This window comes from Pongo pygmaeus, chromosome 13 (genome assembly GCF_028885625.2).
Source record: "Pongo pygmaeus isolate AG05252 chromosome 13, NHGRI_mPonPyg2-v2.0_pri, whole genome shotgun sequence".
Taxonomy (NCBI): Eukaryota; Metazoa; Chordata; class Mammalia; order Primates; family Hominidae; genus Pongo; species Pongo pygmaeus.
The window spans coordinates 61,411,708-61,427,255 of NC_072386.2; the positions used below are offsets into that span (position 1 = coordinate 61,411,708).

Consider the following 15,548-nt stretch of genomic DNA (forward strand, 5'->3'; position numbering starts at 1 on the left):
CTGAGGCCAGGAGTTCGAGAGCTGCCTGGCCAATAAGGTGAAACCCAGTATCTACTAAAAATACAAAAATTAGCTGGGCATGGTGGCGCACGCCTGTAGTACTAGCTACTTGGGAGGCTGAGGCATGAGAATTGCTTGAACCCGGGAGATGGAGGTTGCAGTGAGCCAAGATCGCTCCACTGCACTCCAGCCTGGGCAACAGAGCAAGATCCTGTCTAAAAACAAAACAAAACAAAACAAAACAAAACAAACAAACAAAAAACCCCACAAAAAACTAAAAGACTATTGCAAGAATGGAAGCCTTTCTTTTAAATATGTGAAGACATTTAACATGGATGAGCATGTAGAGTACTGCCCAGAAATCATCCTGAAAGCTACCATTACTGTATGAGTAACTTTTTAAAGTATATTGTTATAGATCCTAATCATGCTCATAACATTTTAAAGTATATTGTTATAGATCCTAATCATGCTCATAATCTTGATGAGTGTGCTGCAAGTTTACAAGCAGAATGTGATGGATTTGAAAATAAATTTCTAAAAGCTAGAGGAATAAATATTTCTGTTGCTAGGAATGATCCTCATAAGAGACATACACAAGGCATTTTCCCTGTACAAAGCAAAAGTGGAAAAGATTATTTTAGCTTTCCAGCAGCATCCCCAAACTATTTTTGTATGTGCTGAAGATGCTACTTTAGAACTAACAGTGAAAATTGTGAAACACTTTATGGTTTAATGAACATGCACAGTAAACTCGTGGGTCCACTCCAGAGTATGATAGAAAGAAATTGAAGGCGATTGGAGTAAAATTCTCTTTGAAAGAACAAAATACTCAAATAACTTTTTAACTACTCAGTATGGTAAAACATGGGGAATTCTGGAGGTTGTAATTGTTTTAAAAATCCAATGACTAGCTGGGTGTGGTGGCTCACGTCTGTAATCCCAGCACTTTGGGAGGCTGAGGCAGGCAGATCACCTGAGGTCAGGAGTTTGAGACCAGCCTGACCAACATGAAGAAACACCGTCTCTACTAAAAACACAAAAATTAGCCGGGCGTGGTGGCACATGCCTGTAATCCCAGCTACTCAGGAGGCTGAGACAGGAGAATCGCTTGAACCTGGGAGGTGGAGGTTGTGGAGAGCTGAGATTGTGCTGTTGCACTCCAGCCTGGGCAACAAGAACGAAACTCCATCTAAAAAAAAAAAAAAATCCAATGACTATATGCCAAACATTTTATATTTAGAGTGTGTCTATTTAATACAAGGGTTTAGGAGACATAATTGGCTCTCACAACTGACCAGCTGTTTATTATAAATAAATATTTTAAAATAAACTTTGTTATACATAGCCAGCCTATAAAACAGCACAGAAATGAAATATCTGCCTGTTTTAAAATTGTAAAAGTTAGCCAGGTGCAGTGGTGTGTGCCTATAGTCCCAGCTACTCCAGAGACTGAAGTGAGAGGATTCCCTTGAACCCAGGGGTTTGAGTCCAGCCTGGGCAACATAGCAAGACTCTATCTCTTTAAAAAAAAATTCAAAAATTATTTTAAAGGTAAAGATTTTGCACATCAAGTACCATTTAAGAGTTTGACTCCAGTGGCATAATATACATAGATTTGTATTGTTTAATTACATGAAGAGACAGCAAGCCTTTTCAGTATCAAACAACTTATCTTTGCAAACCTTTATTCATAACATGCTATCTACTTATTTTCTGCGCATTAGACAGAAGCTTTTTTGCATAAAGGTGACTTAATCATCTTTCTGTGTTAGCATCTGGGCATCAAAAGTCCTGCCATATATTGTTGACAAAGGAAATCTGAAGAGAAACAGTGCCTAAAAGTGCAGTTTGGCCGGGTGCAACGGCTCACGCCTGTAATACCAGCACTTTGGGAGGCCGAGGCAGGAGGATCACCTGAGGTAGGGTGTTTGAGACCAGCCTGGCCAACATGGTGAGACCCCATCTCTATTAAAAATACAAAAATTAGTGAGGTGTGGTGGCCCATGCCTGTAATCCCAGCTACTCGGGAAGCTGAGGCAGGAGAATCCCTTGAACCCAGGAGGCAGAGGTTGCAGTGAGCCGAGATCATGCCACCGCACTCCAGCCTGGCCTGGGCAACAGAGAGAGACTGTGTCCCCGCCCCTCCACCCAAGAAAAGTGCAGTTTATGTCCTTTTGAAAAGTATGTATAAGGGCCTATTCTTGTGCACTTTCTTCTATAGCCTTTTTTTTTTTTCAGATGTGTTTTTATTTGATTTGATAATTTGGGTTCATCCCCTTAATATAAGGTTGTTGGCAATTATACTAAGAAAATTATTTTGAAGAAAATTTTCTGATTGTTGTTTGTTTTTTGTTTTTCTTTTTTTCTTTCTTTCTTTCTTTTTTTTTTTTTTAGACAATGTCTCTGGTTCTGCCTCCCAGGCTGGAGTGCAGTGGCATATTTATGGCTCATTGCAGCCTCAACCTTCTGGGCTGAAGCAGTCCTCCCACCTCAGGCTGCTGAGTAGCTGGGACTACAGCTGTGCACCACCATGCACAACTAATTTTCTTTTATTTTTTGTAGAGACGAAGTGGGGGTTCTCCCTATGTTGCCCAGGCTGGTCTCGAACTCCTGATCTCAAATGATCCTCTCGCCTCAGCCTCCCAAAGTGCCGCGATGACAGGAGTCAGCTACCGGCCTGATTACTGTTAAACTTAATAAATAATTAAACTTATTGTTTACATATAAAAAAGTCTAAAACGATAATATGATAAAGTGCATGCAAATTACTGTATTTTACATTACCATAGCAATGTGCACGATTAAATTGCAAATAAAAGCATACTGCTTTCAACTTTTAGCTCAAATAATGCTTATAATCAGCAAACAAAAAGCTATCAGGAAGGCCTTAGCAGGTACTGTGGTCTGATTTCCTTGAATACCCAAAGCCATTAATAATCCAATTCTCCATCCCCTTCCTGGATGTGGCTCCACTTTGCCAGTAGAGGGCACCATGTGCATACTGGGCAGAGAGGGCCAAAGGCTTATTATTAAGTAGGACAGCCTCTGGCACTGGTTTCTTTGTCTTCAAAGGAATAGCCCAGCCAGTGTGAGTGTGGTTGGAGATCAGAGCTGGAGGGCAGGTTGTTGCAGCAATTATGCAGAACTTCAAACTTTCTTATGATGTCCCTCAGCAGTTCACCATTCAGAAGAGCCTGAGTTCAGGCTTGACCCAAATGGGAAAACAAGGTGTAATTATAATCAAATGGTTGTTTGTAGAGGTTGATTGCTGGCAAAATGGACAAACAGGAGGAAGTGGAGGTTGAGGTCTTTTGTGTTTGAGGTAGTCCATGTAGCAAAAATCAGACCAAGCTGGGGGGTCAGGAGACCTGGTTATATCAATTTGGGGGTCACTCTGTACAAACTAAGAGGAGGAACCAAAGTTCAAAATACATTTAGAAGCTTTGCTTTTGCTTTGATTACACATGCTCAACATGATAATTACTTTTTTTAATTTGCTGTTATAATTATGGAAATTAATATGTCCACTCATTTAAATATTTATAAAATATTTGGTTTGGAAGAATACAACCATATTTTTTATGCATGGTATGTTTAAAGATTCAACTTTGGCTAATATTTATTTTAACTCTGTAATGTTTATGTAATTTAGAGCAATCTAACTAATTTTTACTGTAGCAAAGAACAGCTAGCAATGGCTGGGATTATTGCAGAAATGTGCAAAATTGTGCTTATCTCATTAAAGATTTCTTTGAGACTCTCCTAAGAGCAAATAAAGTGCCCAACTTCCCAGGGGCAGATTTTATATGGAAAAGAAAAGATATACAATGTAGAATTGTTCAAAATGTTAGAGACAATATATGTGAAGTGGCTGTTGCATACTCAATAAATGATCTCCTTGTCTGCTTTTTAATAACATTATTTTAGGAGTGAGGCTGCATTAAAGTAGATCTCTCTAGGTCATAAATCTAACCTGAAAATAACATGGACATCTCATGTTCAGGTTAATCACATCGTCATATCTATAAAGAACCACATCTCGCCACGAAGAACAATGAAGGGGTTATATAGATTATTTAGGTCTTAACTCTCGGTCTCTTAATGAGGCAACAAAAAAGGAATTTCCACTTTGGGAAGCTGAGGTGGGAGGATTGCTTGAGCCCAGGAGTTTGAGACCAGCGTGGGCAATATAGTGAGACCCCGTCTCTTTAAAAAACAACAACAAAAGGAATTTCATTGCACAACACAGAGCACATCTTCATAAACATCCTCCTTAGAGAACACCCACCTCTCCTTTTCTCCATATCAGCTACTCACTCCTTCATTCACCTTAAAACACTCACCATTCCAGTCTTCTTCTCAATTCTCTTGCCCCTCACTCTTTTCTTTCATTGAGTAGCTCCTTGCCCTTGCTTCTGGAGAATAGTAATTCAGCTTTCTACAAAGAGATACTTTTCAAAATGATGTTTTCTTTTGTTAAATAAGACATCAGCCAAATTACTAACAGAATTTGATATTATCTGGCTAAACTGCATTATTAAAATCACAAATAGAATCAGAAACTCTGTAGCTGGGTGTGGTGGTTTGCCCCTGTAATCCCAGCTACTCCAGAGGCTAAGGTGGGAGGAATCCTTGAACCCAGGAGTTAGAGGCTGCAGTGAGCAATGATCACACCACTCAACTCCAGCCTGGGTAACAGAGTGAGACCCCGTCTCTGTAAAAAAATATATATGCATATATATTTTTAAAGGAATCAGAAACCCTTTGACCTGGAAAGGATCAACAAGTACAAATCTCATATTTTACAGATTAGAAGGCTGAGACCCAGAGAGGGTAACTGGATTGTCCAAGTTTCCCTGATTAATTACAAAGCTGGGATGAGAATGTAGATTCATTGACCCTGAACTGCTTTGTCCATTATAGCACACTGCCTTGAGCTAAGTTTTAAGCTACGTTTTCATTATAATGAGGTGTTTCTTACTATAAGAAATCTTAAAACAGAAATAAAATCATCTTTCATAGGGTTTTCTTTTCCCATTGCTATTTTGGAACAACTTTTCTGCCTATTTCATCTAAATGATACACTATAAATAATTCCGAAATACAGTGTATGTATTTTTATAAAGGGTGATTTTGCAAATATGTTGAGAAAATCATATGTAGGTAACATTACACTAGTTTACTTAAAATAAAACACAACTACAAATCTTTCTTAAAATTGGAAATTTATCTCATCCACTCCACTTATTTGATAAGAAACAAAATGAACTTTTTTTCTCCTTTATCACCTCTGGTTTTGTGCTAAGATCAAGTACAAATCTTTGAGAGAAATACTAAATTCTGAGTAGAACATATTGTAAATGGCATTGTCATCGGAACTAGCAATACAAAGATGGGTAAGTCATTCTCTTGGGCACCTCTGTCTAGTAGAACAACCTAGCTGTACTCACTCCTTTTGTTTTTTATTTGTCTTTTTGTTTTGTTTTTTTTTTTTTTTGAGACAGGGTCTTGCTCTGTTGCCCAGGCTGGAGTGCAGTGGCATGATCACAGTGCATTGCAGCCTCACCCTCCAAGGCGCACGTGATCCTCCCACCTCAGCCTCATGAGTAGCTGGGACCACAGATGCATGCCAACATGCCTGGCTAGTTTTTAAATTTTTTGTAGAGACAAGGTCTCCCTATATTGGCCAGGCTGGTCTCTAAATCCTAGGCTCAAGTGATTCTCCCACCTTGGCTTCCCAAAGTGCTGGGATTACAGGTGTGAGACACCACATCCAGCAGAAATATTCCTTATCATCACTGCAAAAGGCAGAATAACCACTTTCCTTCTCTCCAAAACAAACAAAAAGTATATATATAGGCCGGGTGCAGTGGCTCACGCCTGTAATCCAAGCACTTTGGGAAGCCAAGGCAGGTGGATCACTTGAGGTTAGGATTTCGAGACCAGCCTGGCTAACATGGTGAAACCCCATCTCTACTAAAAATACAAAAATTAGCAGGGCATGGTGGTGCGTGCCTGTGAGGCCAAAGTGGGAGGATCACTTGAGCCCAGGAGTTCGAGACCAGCCTGGACAACACAGGGAGACCCCACATCTATTTAAAAAGAAAAAAAGAAGAGAAAAAATAAGGTATAAAGGAGGATATGTATAGGTGATATGAAAGTACTACTCTACTTTATATTAGGGACTTGAGCATCCTTGAATTTTGTTATCCGTGGGGAGTCCTGGAACCAATCCCCTGCAGATATCAAGGGATGATTATATATGAATCTGTTACCAATAAAACTAATCCCATACATATATGGTTATCTGCTCTACAATATTTTCATCTGCAAACTGAGTGCAGGATGGTATCATGGTTTTTGGTATAATTAACAGGAAAAAAAAATCAAATGTGCAAAACTAGCTCAAGTGTGATTGTCTTTATCTGGGAAAAAAAGAGACTGTCCGTGATTCTTTGCAACCTACTTTGGTTTAAATTAAGAACATTTGGCCAGGCACAGTGGCTCACGCCTGTAATCCCAGCACTTTGGGAGGCCGAGGCTGGTAGATCACCTGAGGTCAGGAGTTCAAGACCAGACTGGCCAACATGGTGAAACCCCATCTCTACTAAAAATACAAAAATTACCTGGGTATGGTGGCAGGCGCCTGTAATCCCAGCTACTAGCAGGGGCTGATGCAGGAGAATTGCTTGAACCCAGGAGGCAGAGGTTGCAGTGAGCCAAGATCGTACCACTGCACTCCAGCCAGGGCAACAGAACGAGACTCTGTCTCAAAATAAAATAAAACAAAATAAAATAAAATAAATTAAGAACATTTGTGGTAAATCACCTACATTTAGGTGTAGAGGTTGAATGCTAACATTTTTCACTTCTCACCTTGGCAATGATTTTAAAAGCTAACTCCCCACATTAGTGAGGACACTAGGAAATTTGCCCTCTAATATGCCATTGGTAGGAATGTAAATTGGCATAACACTGGTAAGCAATTTGGCAGTGAATACCAAGTAGAAAATAGTCATGACCTTTGACTCAACAATTTTGTTTTTAAGAATTTGCATATAGCTGGGAACAGTGGCTCATTCTCATAATCCCAATACTTTGGGAGGCTGAGGTGGGAAGATTGCTTGGGGCCAGGAGTTCGAGACCAGCTGGAGCAACATGTTGAAATCCTGTCTCTACAAAAATAAAAATTAAAAAAAGTATCTGGGCATAGTGGCTTATGCCTGTAGTCTCAGCTACTTGAGAGGCTGAGGCAGAGGATTGCTTGAGTCCACGAAGTCGAGGATGCAGTGAGCTATGATCATGCCACTGCACTCCAGCCTGGGCAATATAGCAAGACCCTCTTTGGGGAAAAAAAAAAAAAGGATTTGCTTATGAAAACAATCAGAGTTAGGGGAAAAGGATTTTGATCACGGCATTATTTATAATTACAAAAAAACCTGAAGAACATGTAAGTACCCAACAATAGGGAACTGGTTAACTATATTATGGTAAAAGCATAGGATAGAATACTATAGGCTGCTGAAAATATTGTAAAATAAGATTTAATGGTATGAGAAGATGTTTATTATGTATTTTAAGAAAAAAGAATATCTACACACACACACATACAAACACATTGGATCAATACAAACATCTTTTTTGTTTTGTTTTGTTTGAGAGGGAGTTTCACTCTTGCCCAGGTTGGAATACAATGGTATGATCTTTGCTCACTCCAGCCTCTGCCTCCCAGGTTCACACCATTCTCCTGCCTCAGCCTCCCGATTAGCTGGGACTACAGGCGCCCGCCAACACGCTCGGCTAATTTTTTGTATTTTTAGTAGAGACAGGGTTTCACCATGTTAGCCAGGGTAATCTCAATCTCCTGACCTCGTGATCCACCTGTCTTGGCCTGCCAAAGTGCTGGGATTACAGGCGTGAGCCACCACACCCGGCCAATATTTTTTATTTTTAGTAAAGACAAGGTTTCACCATGTCGGCCAGGCTGGTCTCAAACTCCTGACCTCAGGTGATCCACCTGCCTCGGCCTCCCAAATTGCTGGGATTACAGGCATGAGCCACTGTGCCCAGCCACAAATTCATTTTTAAAGCTGTAAAGAGTATATAACAAAAATGCCACAACGATTCTCCCTGAATGGTAATACGATGAAGAGTATTTATTTCCTTCTCTGTATTTTTCTGTACTTTCTAAATTTTCTACAATAAATATGTAGTATTTTTGTAACTAAGAAAAAGTTATTTCTTTTTTTTTTAAGCCAGACTTTTCTCAGTTGATTGTCCAAATGTGATAAGGGCGTATATTTAAGAGAAAGTACGCATCAGTGCTGCAATGTGTTCAGAGCACGCTTGCTATTGCAGTTGTGTGCAAACCATTTGTCAAGCCTCAAGCACACCCTTGGCTCTGGAGCTCAGCACAGTTTCCTTTCTGTGAGTAACATTCTATCCAAAAAGGAGCGCCTCAGCAGGCTGTTCCTGAGCCACTAAACCTTCCAACAACACCCTGTGAGCATAGCAGAAAGGCCAGTTCCCCACTGAACCGGCAGATGGTGAAACATCCCCTTGGCTCTTGTATATCCAGACATATTGGTGCAGACACAGCTGTGAAAAGGCAAGCAAGTTCTCCAAGGCCAGGCAAAATTAGTCCTTTCTCAAGGGAGTGCTCTGCCATGCCAGCTGGCATTTCCTGCCATGCCCCCAGCCTGTTTCAAGGGTGGATAATGGACAAAAATGGAGAGGGCTTAAACTGAGGGACTGAGTATCTCAACCAGTGCAGAGCTGGACTTTGAACACCGTGAATACACTGTCAGGAAGTAACAGTCTTTCAGGAAGCAAAGAATTCCATATGACAGCAAAGTAGAAAGAGGCCTGGACTGTGAATTAGGAGCCCTGGGTGCTTGTTACATCTCACAGTCTCCCCTCTCTTCAGTTCCTTCTTCTATAAAATATTGGGGGTGGGCTAGGGAGTCAATAGATGAAATGAGCTATAAAAGTTGCTTCCAGCCTTCAAGACCTTATAATGATTAATAATGAAGTCATGCAATATAGATTTCAGTCAATAAAAATTTACTCAATACCTAGTATATCTGGCAAGAAGGAGCCAGATACATTAAACACTGTGGCCACCCGCAGGACTCACTGTCCAAAGCACTGGAAAATTCCTTGGTTTCAATATGTATAATTATCCACTATACCATTTATTTAAGATAATGTTTTCCTCAAGATTGAATTTTCTCTGTTGCCAATAAAGTTAATTCCATTTTCGATGAACAATGTGTGTGCTGTATACTGGGAGATAGTATAGGTTTAGGTTAAAAGCATGAATTATAGACTCAGAAAGTCCCAGTTAAATCTTAGCTCCACCATTTCTTAACTGAGTGATCTTCAAAAAATTACTTAAATTCTCTCAGCTTCAGTTTCCTTATCTGTAAAATGGGAATAATAATAGTACTTACTTCTTGGGACCATTGTAGGGAATGAATGACCTGAGTCATTTACATTAAATAAAGTCTCAGTAAATCCCTATTATCTGTTGTTAATATAGGCAGTTTAAAATAATTTTAATATCAGTATTTAAAAAGCACAAAATCTTGGAATGTTAGATTAAACAAGGGACCTTAGAAATAATCAGTTCCATTTCAATCCTTTGATCCTCCCATTTTATGTAGGGAAGCCATGGACTGAAAGAGGCTGAGTAAGGCCCCAGGGACCCTTCCAAGCTTTTTTTTTTTTTTTTTTTTTTTTTTTTGGTATGTTCTGTTAATTAGGAAATATATTGTGCTTTTCAGAGAAACTAAAAATATACATACTTGTACATACTTGCAAGTCATATAGAAATTATTTCAATCATTACTATTATTTTGAATTTTCTAACCTGCTGCTTACTGAGATTTAACTGCCATTTCAGAGTTTTTCCAAGAATCTGGCATTTTGGCTAAATAGCCCAGTTGACCCTTGCCCCAGCTTCCCAAAATCCATTGTGATTGATCCAAATGGGTTCAGAATTTCCCTCCTTGTGCATAGATGCCACTTGTCTGTTTTTCCATCTTGGTTTTTTTTTTCTAGCTACTTTTGGCTATCAGAAAAAAATAATTTAAAGTTTGTACAAGCCAAGTTTGTTTCACTGCCTCCAATCAGACAAAGATACCTTTCCAGAAATCAAGACTGTGGATATACACCAGTGTCTGGAGGACAAGAAGAAGATAGAAGAAAATGGAACTCACAGAGATTAGAGAGAAAGGGAACTGACACTTATCCTGTGCTTTCTGTGTTCCCAAGGATTCACTTAGCCCTCACAACAACCCAGTGAATTAGTCATGACTCTCCCCGCTTCAGGTGAAAAAGCTGAGGGTCAGAGAGCAACTTGCCTGATGCAGCATAGCCAGGAAATGGAGTGGGAACTTGAACCCAGGCCAGCCTATTTCCAAACTCTTTCCAGTAAGTGGGCCACACTCCTCCCGTGGTCTTAATGTGATTCAATTGACAGAGAACGGCTTGGTGGAAAAAATGTAAAAATGAAAACAAATGGTTCCTATAAGATGGTGTAGTCACATATTTGGAGAAGAGAGATCCATTATGCAATTCACTAAAATGTGTTGAATGTCTACTAAGTGTTACCAAAGTACTGAATTTCAATCATTAAAGACTCATCCCAAGTATCGTAAGTCACGTTTCAGTCCTCCCTAATACGGTTTTCTTGTATTATGTATTATGACTCTTGAATGGTCAGAAACGAGAGTGAAACTTAACAGATGAAGATGAAGACAGGATTATTATATACATGTTGTTTCTATAAGAACTTTTCTCTAAATCTAATGTCTTTGTAATTGATCGATTCATTGTCCGTGGCCTTTTTGAGAGTAAAGGTTTTGTGTTCTCTTTCACCTCCCCACCCTGGCTTTTTTTCAAAGCATTTTTCCAGCCCTACTTACAGTTGAGAACAGATGTAGATGCTGGCCTGCTCCCAGAATCTTGCTGCAAAATCATAACTTCACCATTCCCCATGGACTGAGTAGTGCCGAGGTAGAAAATGACTTCAATCCACAGCAGAATCTGTGTTGCTGCCAATCCAATTTAAGCCCAAAGGAGTCACTCCTATTTGTAGCAAGTTTTTTTCATTTCCAGTTTATGCCGAGAATATATAGCACATCATATTTTGATGATTTATAGAGTATATCTGAAGGCCTCTTTCTCCCCAACTGCCCCGACATTGTCATTTGTCAATTTTGCAGACTTGAAGTGCAGCAAAGGAGTAAAGTTTTCAGAAAATCTGAAGCAAACAATAGATCAAGAATATCAGCCGGGCACGATGGCTCACGCCTGAAATCTCAGCACTTTGGGAGGCCGAGGTGGGTGGATCACGAGGTCAGGAATTCAAGACCAGCCTGGCCAACATGGTGAAACCCCGTCTCCACTAAAAATACAAAAATTTGCTGGGTGTGGTGGCGGGCGCCTGTAATCCCAGCTACTCAGGAGGCTGAGGCAGAGAATTGCTCGAACCTGGGAGGTGGAGGTTGCAGATCGTGACACTGCACTCCAGCCTGGGCGACACAGCAAGACTCCATCTCAAAAAAAAAAAAAAAAAAAAAAAAAATATATATATATATAGATGGCCAGGCGCAGTGGCTCATGCCTGTAATCCCAGCACTTTGGGAGGCCAAGGCGGGCAGATCACTTGACTCCAGGAGTTTGAGACTAGCCTGCCCAACATGGTGAAACCCCGTCCCTACTAAAAATACAAAAATTAGCGCGGCTTGGTGGCAGGTGCCTGTAATCCTAGCTACTCGGGAGGCTGAGGCAGAGAGAATTACTTTAACCTGGGAAGTGGAGGTTGCAATGAGCCAAGATTGCACCACTGCACTCCATCCTGGGCAACAGAGTGAGACACTGCCTCAAAAAAAAAAAAAAAAAAAAGAATATCTAGACACGGCTGCCAAGAAAAAGAACATGAACTCAAAGAGAAAATAAAATGGGTCTTTAAGAAAATAACAGCAAATCATTTAAAACATGAGTAAAGTTAGAGCATATGACCTGGAAGATTAACACAAAACAACTTTGGGTTACTCATGTGTACTAATGTCAGCTGTATCATTTCCCCATCACTGATAGGTACAGGAAACTGTACTGTGTTGGTAAAAAGCAGATAAGAAAGGGGATGGCTGTCAGTAACTCAGCCCCGTATTATAGTAAAACTACTCCAGAAAACCTCTGGCTCAAAATACTGCAACGTACAACAGTGGGAACACAAAGTGACCAAAAAATATTGTTACAACTTTCCATTTCAGAAACATTTAGAGACGACCCACCACGAGATGGCCTTGACCAGGCGTGGCTGAACATCTTCATTATAGCTACAGCAGAAGCATCATGTGGTATTCTTATGACAAAGTTCAGGGCCCAAAGAAGCTATTCAGGATCCTGTTCCACTTGCTTCAATATATTTAAGCTCCTTGAACTATGACATCCTCCCAAATAGGTTCGCTGACTTCCTTCACTAAGGCACCCACCAAATATTTGTTGAGCTCTTACCATGGGTCAGGAACTGTTCAAGGCACCGGATGTAGGGTGTTGAACAAGAAAGAAAGACATGATCCTTGCTGTCATGAAGCACTCATTTCAGAGTCACATTTCTTATGTTCACACACAAGTTAAGTGGTATTGGTATTTCAGAGTGAATGTGTTTTATAACCAATATTGATATTTTTCTTCTCTAGAGGCTCCCTTTATTTCTTAGTCACAAAATAAATATTTTTGGAAGATAGCAATGAAAACTTGGAACTTTTAGAAAAGCCGTTTATTGCTAGAAATGAGCTAAGCTTACCTTTTCCTAAAATATCTGTAGAATGAAAACATAATCCAAAAAGACACACATTTGCCAAGAGTGCAGCACGCTGGTCTTTGACTTACATAACTCTAAGGAAATAACTAGTTAGTTTCTATTAATGTTTGGTGAACTTTGACAAATTAGCGCGAAGGATTAGATCAAATGAACTGTATGCACTGCCTGAACAAGAGGGCTAAGCAAAAAAAAAAAAAAAAAAAATCCTCTCTAACAAGGAATGTTGGACTCAAGTATACTCTCCTAGAGGAGAAAACTGAGACTTCCTAGAGGTAAAGCAACTGGCTCTAAAACACAGAATTAGGATAAAGAGAAGGAGGTCACTGGAGCGGCAAGGGCTGGGGTGAGCTTTACAACAAACAATGATGATCACTAGATTTCAGCTCTGTGTCGATACGGGCTCACTTCCTTCACATGGGGAAACAAATAAAAATTTAAAAAATAGGGAGAGTAGCTAGGAGCCAAGGCTCAGCTGGGAACAACAGGAAGCAGCCGCGAGCTGAGTGCCATTGTGGCCACTTCAAATGGCAGAAGGTGAGAAACCAGCACAGCTGGCAACTAAAAATGAACTTGCAAACATGAGCGGGCAGAAATCAGGATTTCAGCCTTTGGGGATGCAACAGTGAATAAGACATGGGGTCTCTGTTCTGGAGAACTCTGAGATTAGAAGAGGAAATAGATGAATTACACGATGTGATAAAAGGGGAGAAGAGTCAAAATGAGGAACACAGTGAACCCAGGTAGGGGGACAGATGATTAATTCAGTCCAATAACACAGGTATCATAGAGAAGGGATTATGCTCTGGGTATTGAAGTATAAACAGGAGTTTTCCAGGTAGACAACTTGGAAAGACCACAGCATTTCAATTTGGAAAACAGCAAGCTCACAGTTAATGAACTAAAATCATGTATTATGGCTGAAGCTTAAACATCAAGGGGGAAAGAGAGTAGATAAATCTAGAGAAGTAGGTAAGGGCTTTGGATATTATTCTGAGGAAAGCCAGTGAAGCATTTTGTTTGTTTGTTTAACTTTGTTTTGAAAATAAATATAAGCTTACAGAAAAGTTGCCACAATAAAAAAGATTATACAACATACCTGCGTACCATTTATCTACTGTTAACATTTTGCCCCATTTTTCATTCCCCCTCTCTTTCTTTCCATATATATATGTAATTTTTGAACCCTTTGAGAGTAAATCACATACAGCCATTGAAGTGATTTCATTAGCGGGAGAATATGATCAGATTTGTGTTTTAGAACAGTCACTCTTATGAGAGTAGGGAGATCTTCAGGAATATATATCAGAGGCCTGGAACTAAACTAATGAGAAATCAAATGAAGGGTATGTCTGTGGGAATGGAGAGGAGAGAGTACATTCAAGAGAGAAATAAGTTTTGCCAACTGCATGTGGTATCTGAGGGACAGGGGTAAAAAGAGTGGAATCTGAGTTTTGGGACTGGGCAACTGAGTGGTGGAGACCCTGTCAAGACAGAGAATAATAAATACAATGTAAGAAAAATATGAATAGTTTATATCTGTTGAATGCTAATTATATGCTAGGCACAGTTCCTAACACTTTAGGTATATTAATCCATTTAATCCTCAAAACAATCCTAACAGGTTTGTTCTTTTATTAACTTCATTTTACAGATGACTTAAACAAAACATGTTTAAGTTTTTACAGAAAAAAAAAATTGTAATTAAAAAACGTGTTTTGGCCGGGCGCAGTGGCTCACGCCTGTAATCACAGCACTTTGAGAGGCTGAGGCAGGTGGATAGCTTGAGGTCAGGAGTTCGAGACCAGCCTGGCCAACATGGTGAAACCCAGTCCCTACTAAAAGTACAAAAATTAGTTGGGCGTGGTGGCATGCACCTGTAATCCCAGCTACTCTGGAGACTGAGGCATGAGAATCACTTGAACCCAGGAGATGGAAGATGCAGTGAGCGGAGATCATGCCCCTGCACTTCAGCCTCTGTCTTTCAAAATAAACAAATAAGTAAATATGCATGTTTTGAGGAAAAAAAATGATAGAGTCATTTTTGGGGACGAAAAGTATAACCTACTCTTTCTAGAAACTCCTCCAAAAAGATCAAGGGAAATGTGGGGCCATGGGTCAAGGAATTGTCTTGGAAAATTTGAAACATTTAAGTTTCATTCACATCAGGATATAGCTTGCCATGCTCCAAACCTCCAACCTTAGCTTAAATACTGAAGATTACATTCATTTTATATGTAATTTTATGTCTATAATGTTGGAGATTATGTACACATTATATTAATATAACTTTAGCTCACCCAGCAAATAATTAAACCTAAAATACCAAAGAGATGCTTTCAATCAGACATTTCTTTCAAATGAGATAAAACAAAATTAGATGTGGAAATAGAAAATCAATTTTATTTCTATTTTGATTTTCAAAAGGATTTAAAAAAAAAAAAAAAATCACTGAGAAGAAAAGCAGCATCTTCTGGGCGCCCCCTTGTGGCTTGGATTAATGATTCCCAAATTTGTCTAATGGACAGAAATTACCTGGAGAACTTCATGAAAATAGTTTCCAAGGCTGCATCCACAAATAATCAGAACAGAGTAGAAAGAGATCCATATTTTTGAAAGCTCTCCAAAGAGATTTTGATGACCAGCCACTGTGAAAACCTGCAGCTTAAAAATTCTCTTTTTTTTTTTTTCTGAAACAACTTCAGAGCCGGGC

At 39.6% G+C, this 15,548-nt stretch overlaps 1 pseudogene; it reads left to right on the forward strand.

Moving 5' to 3' along the window:
* Nucleotides 1-271: 271 nt before the first annotated feature.
* Nucleotides 272-792, forward strand: LOC129043475 (glucosamine-6-phosphate isomerase 2-like; annotated as a pseudogene).
* The last annotated feature ends 14,756 nt before the right edge of the window (nucleotides 793-15,548 follow it).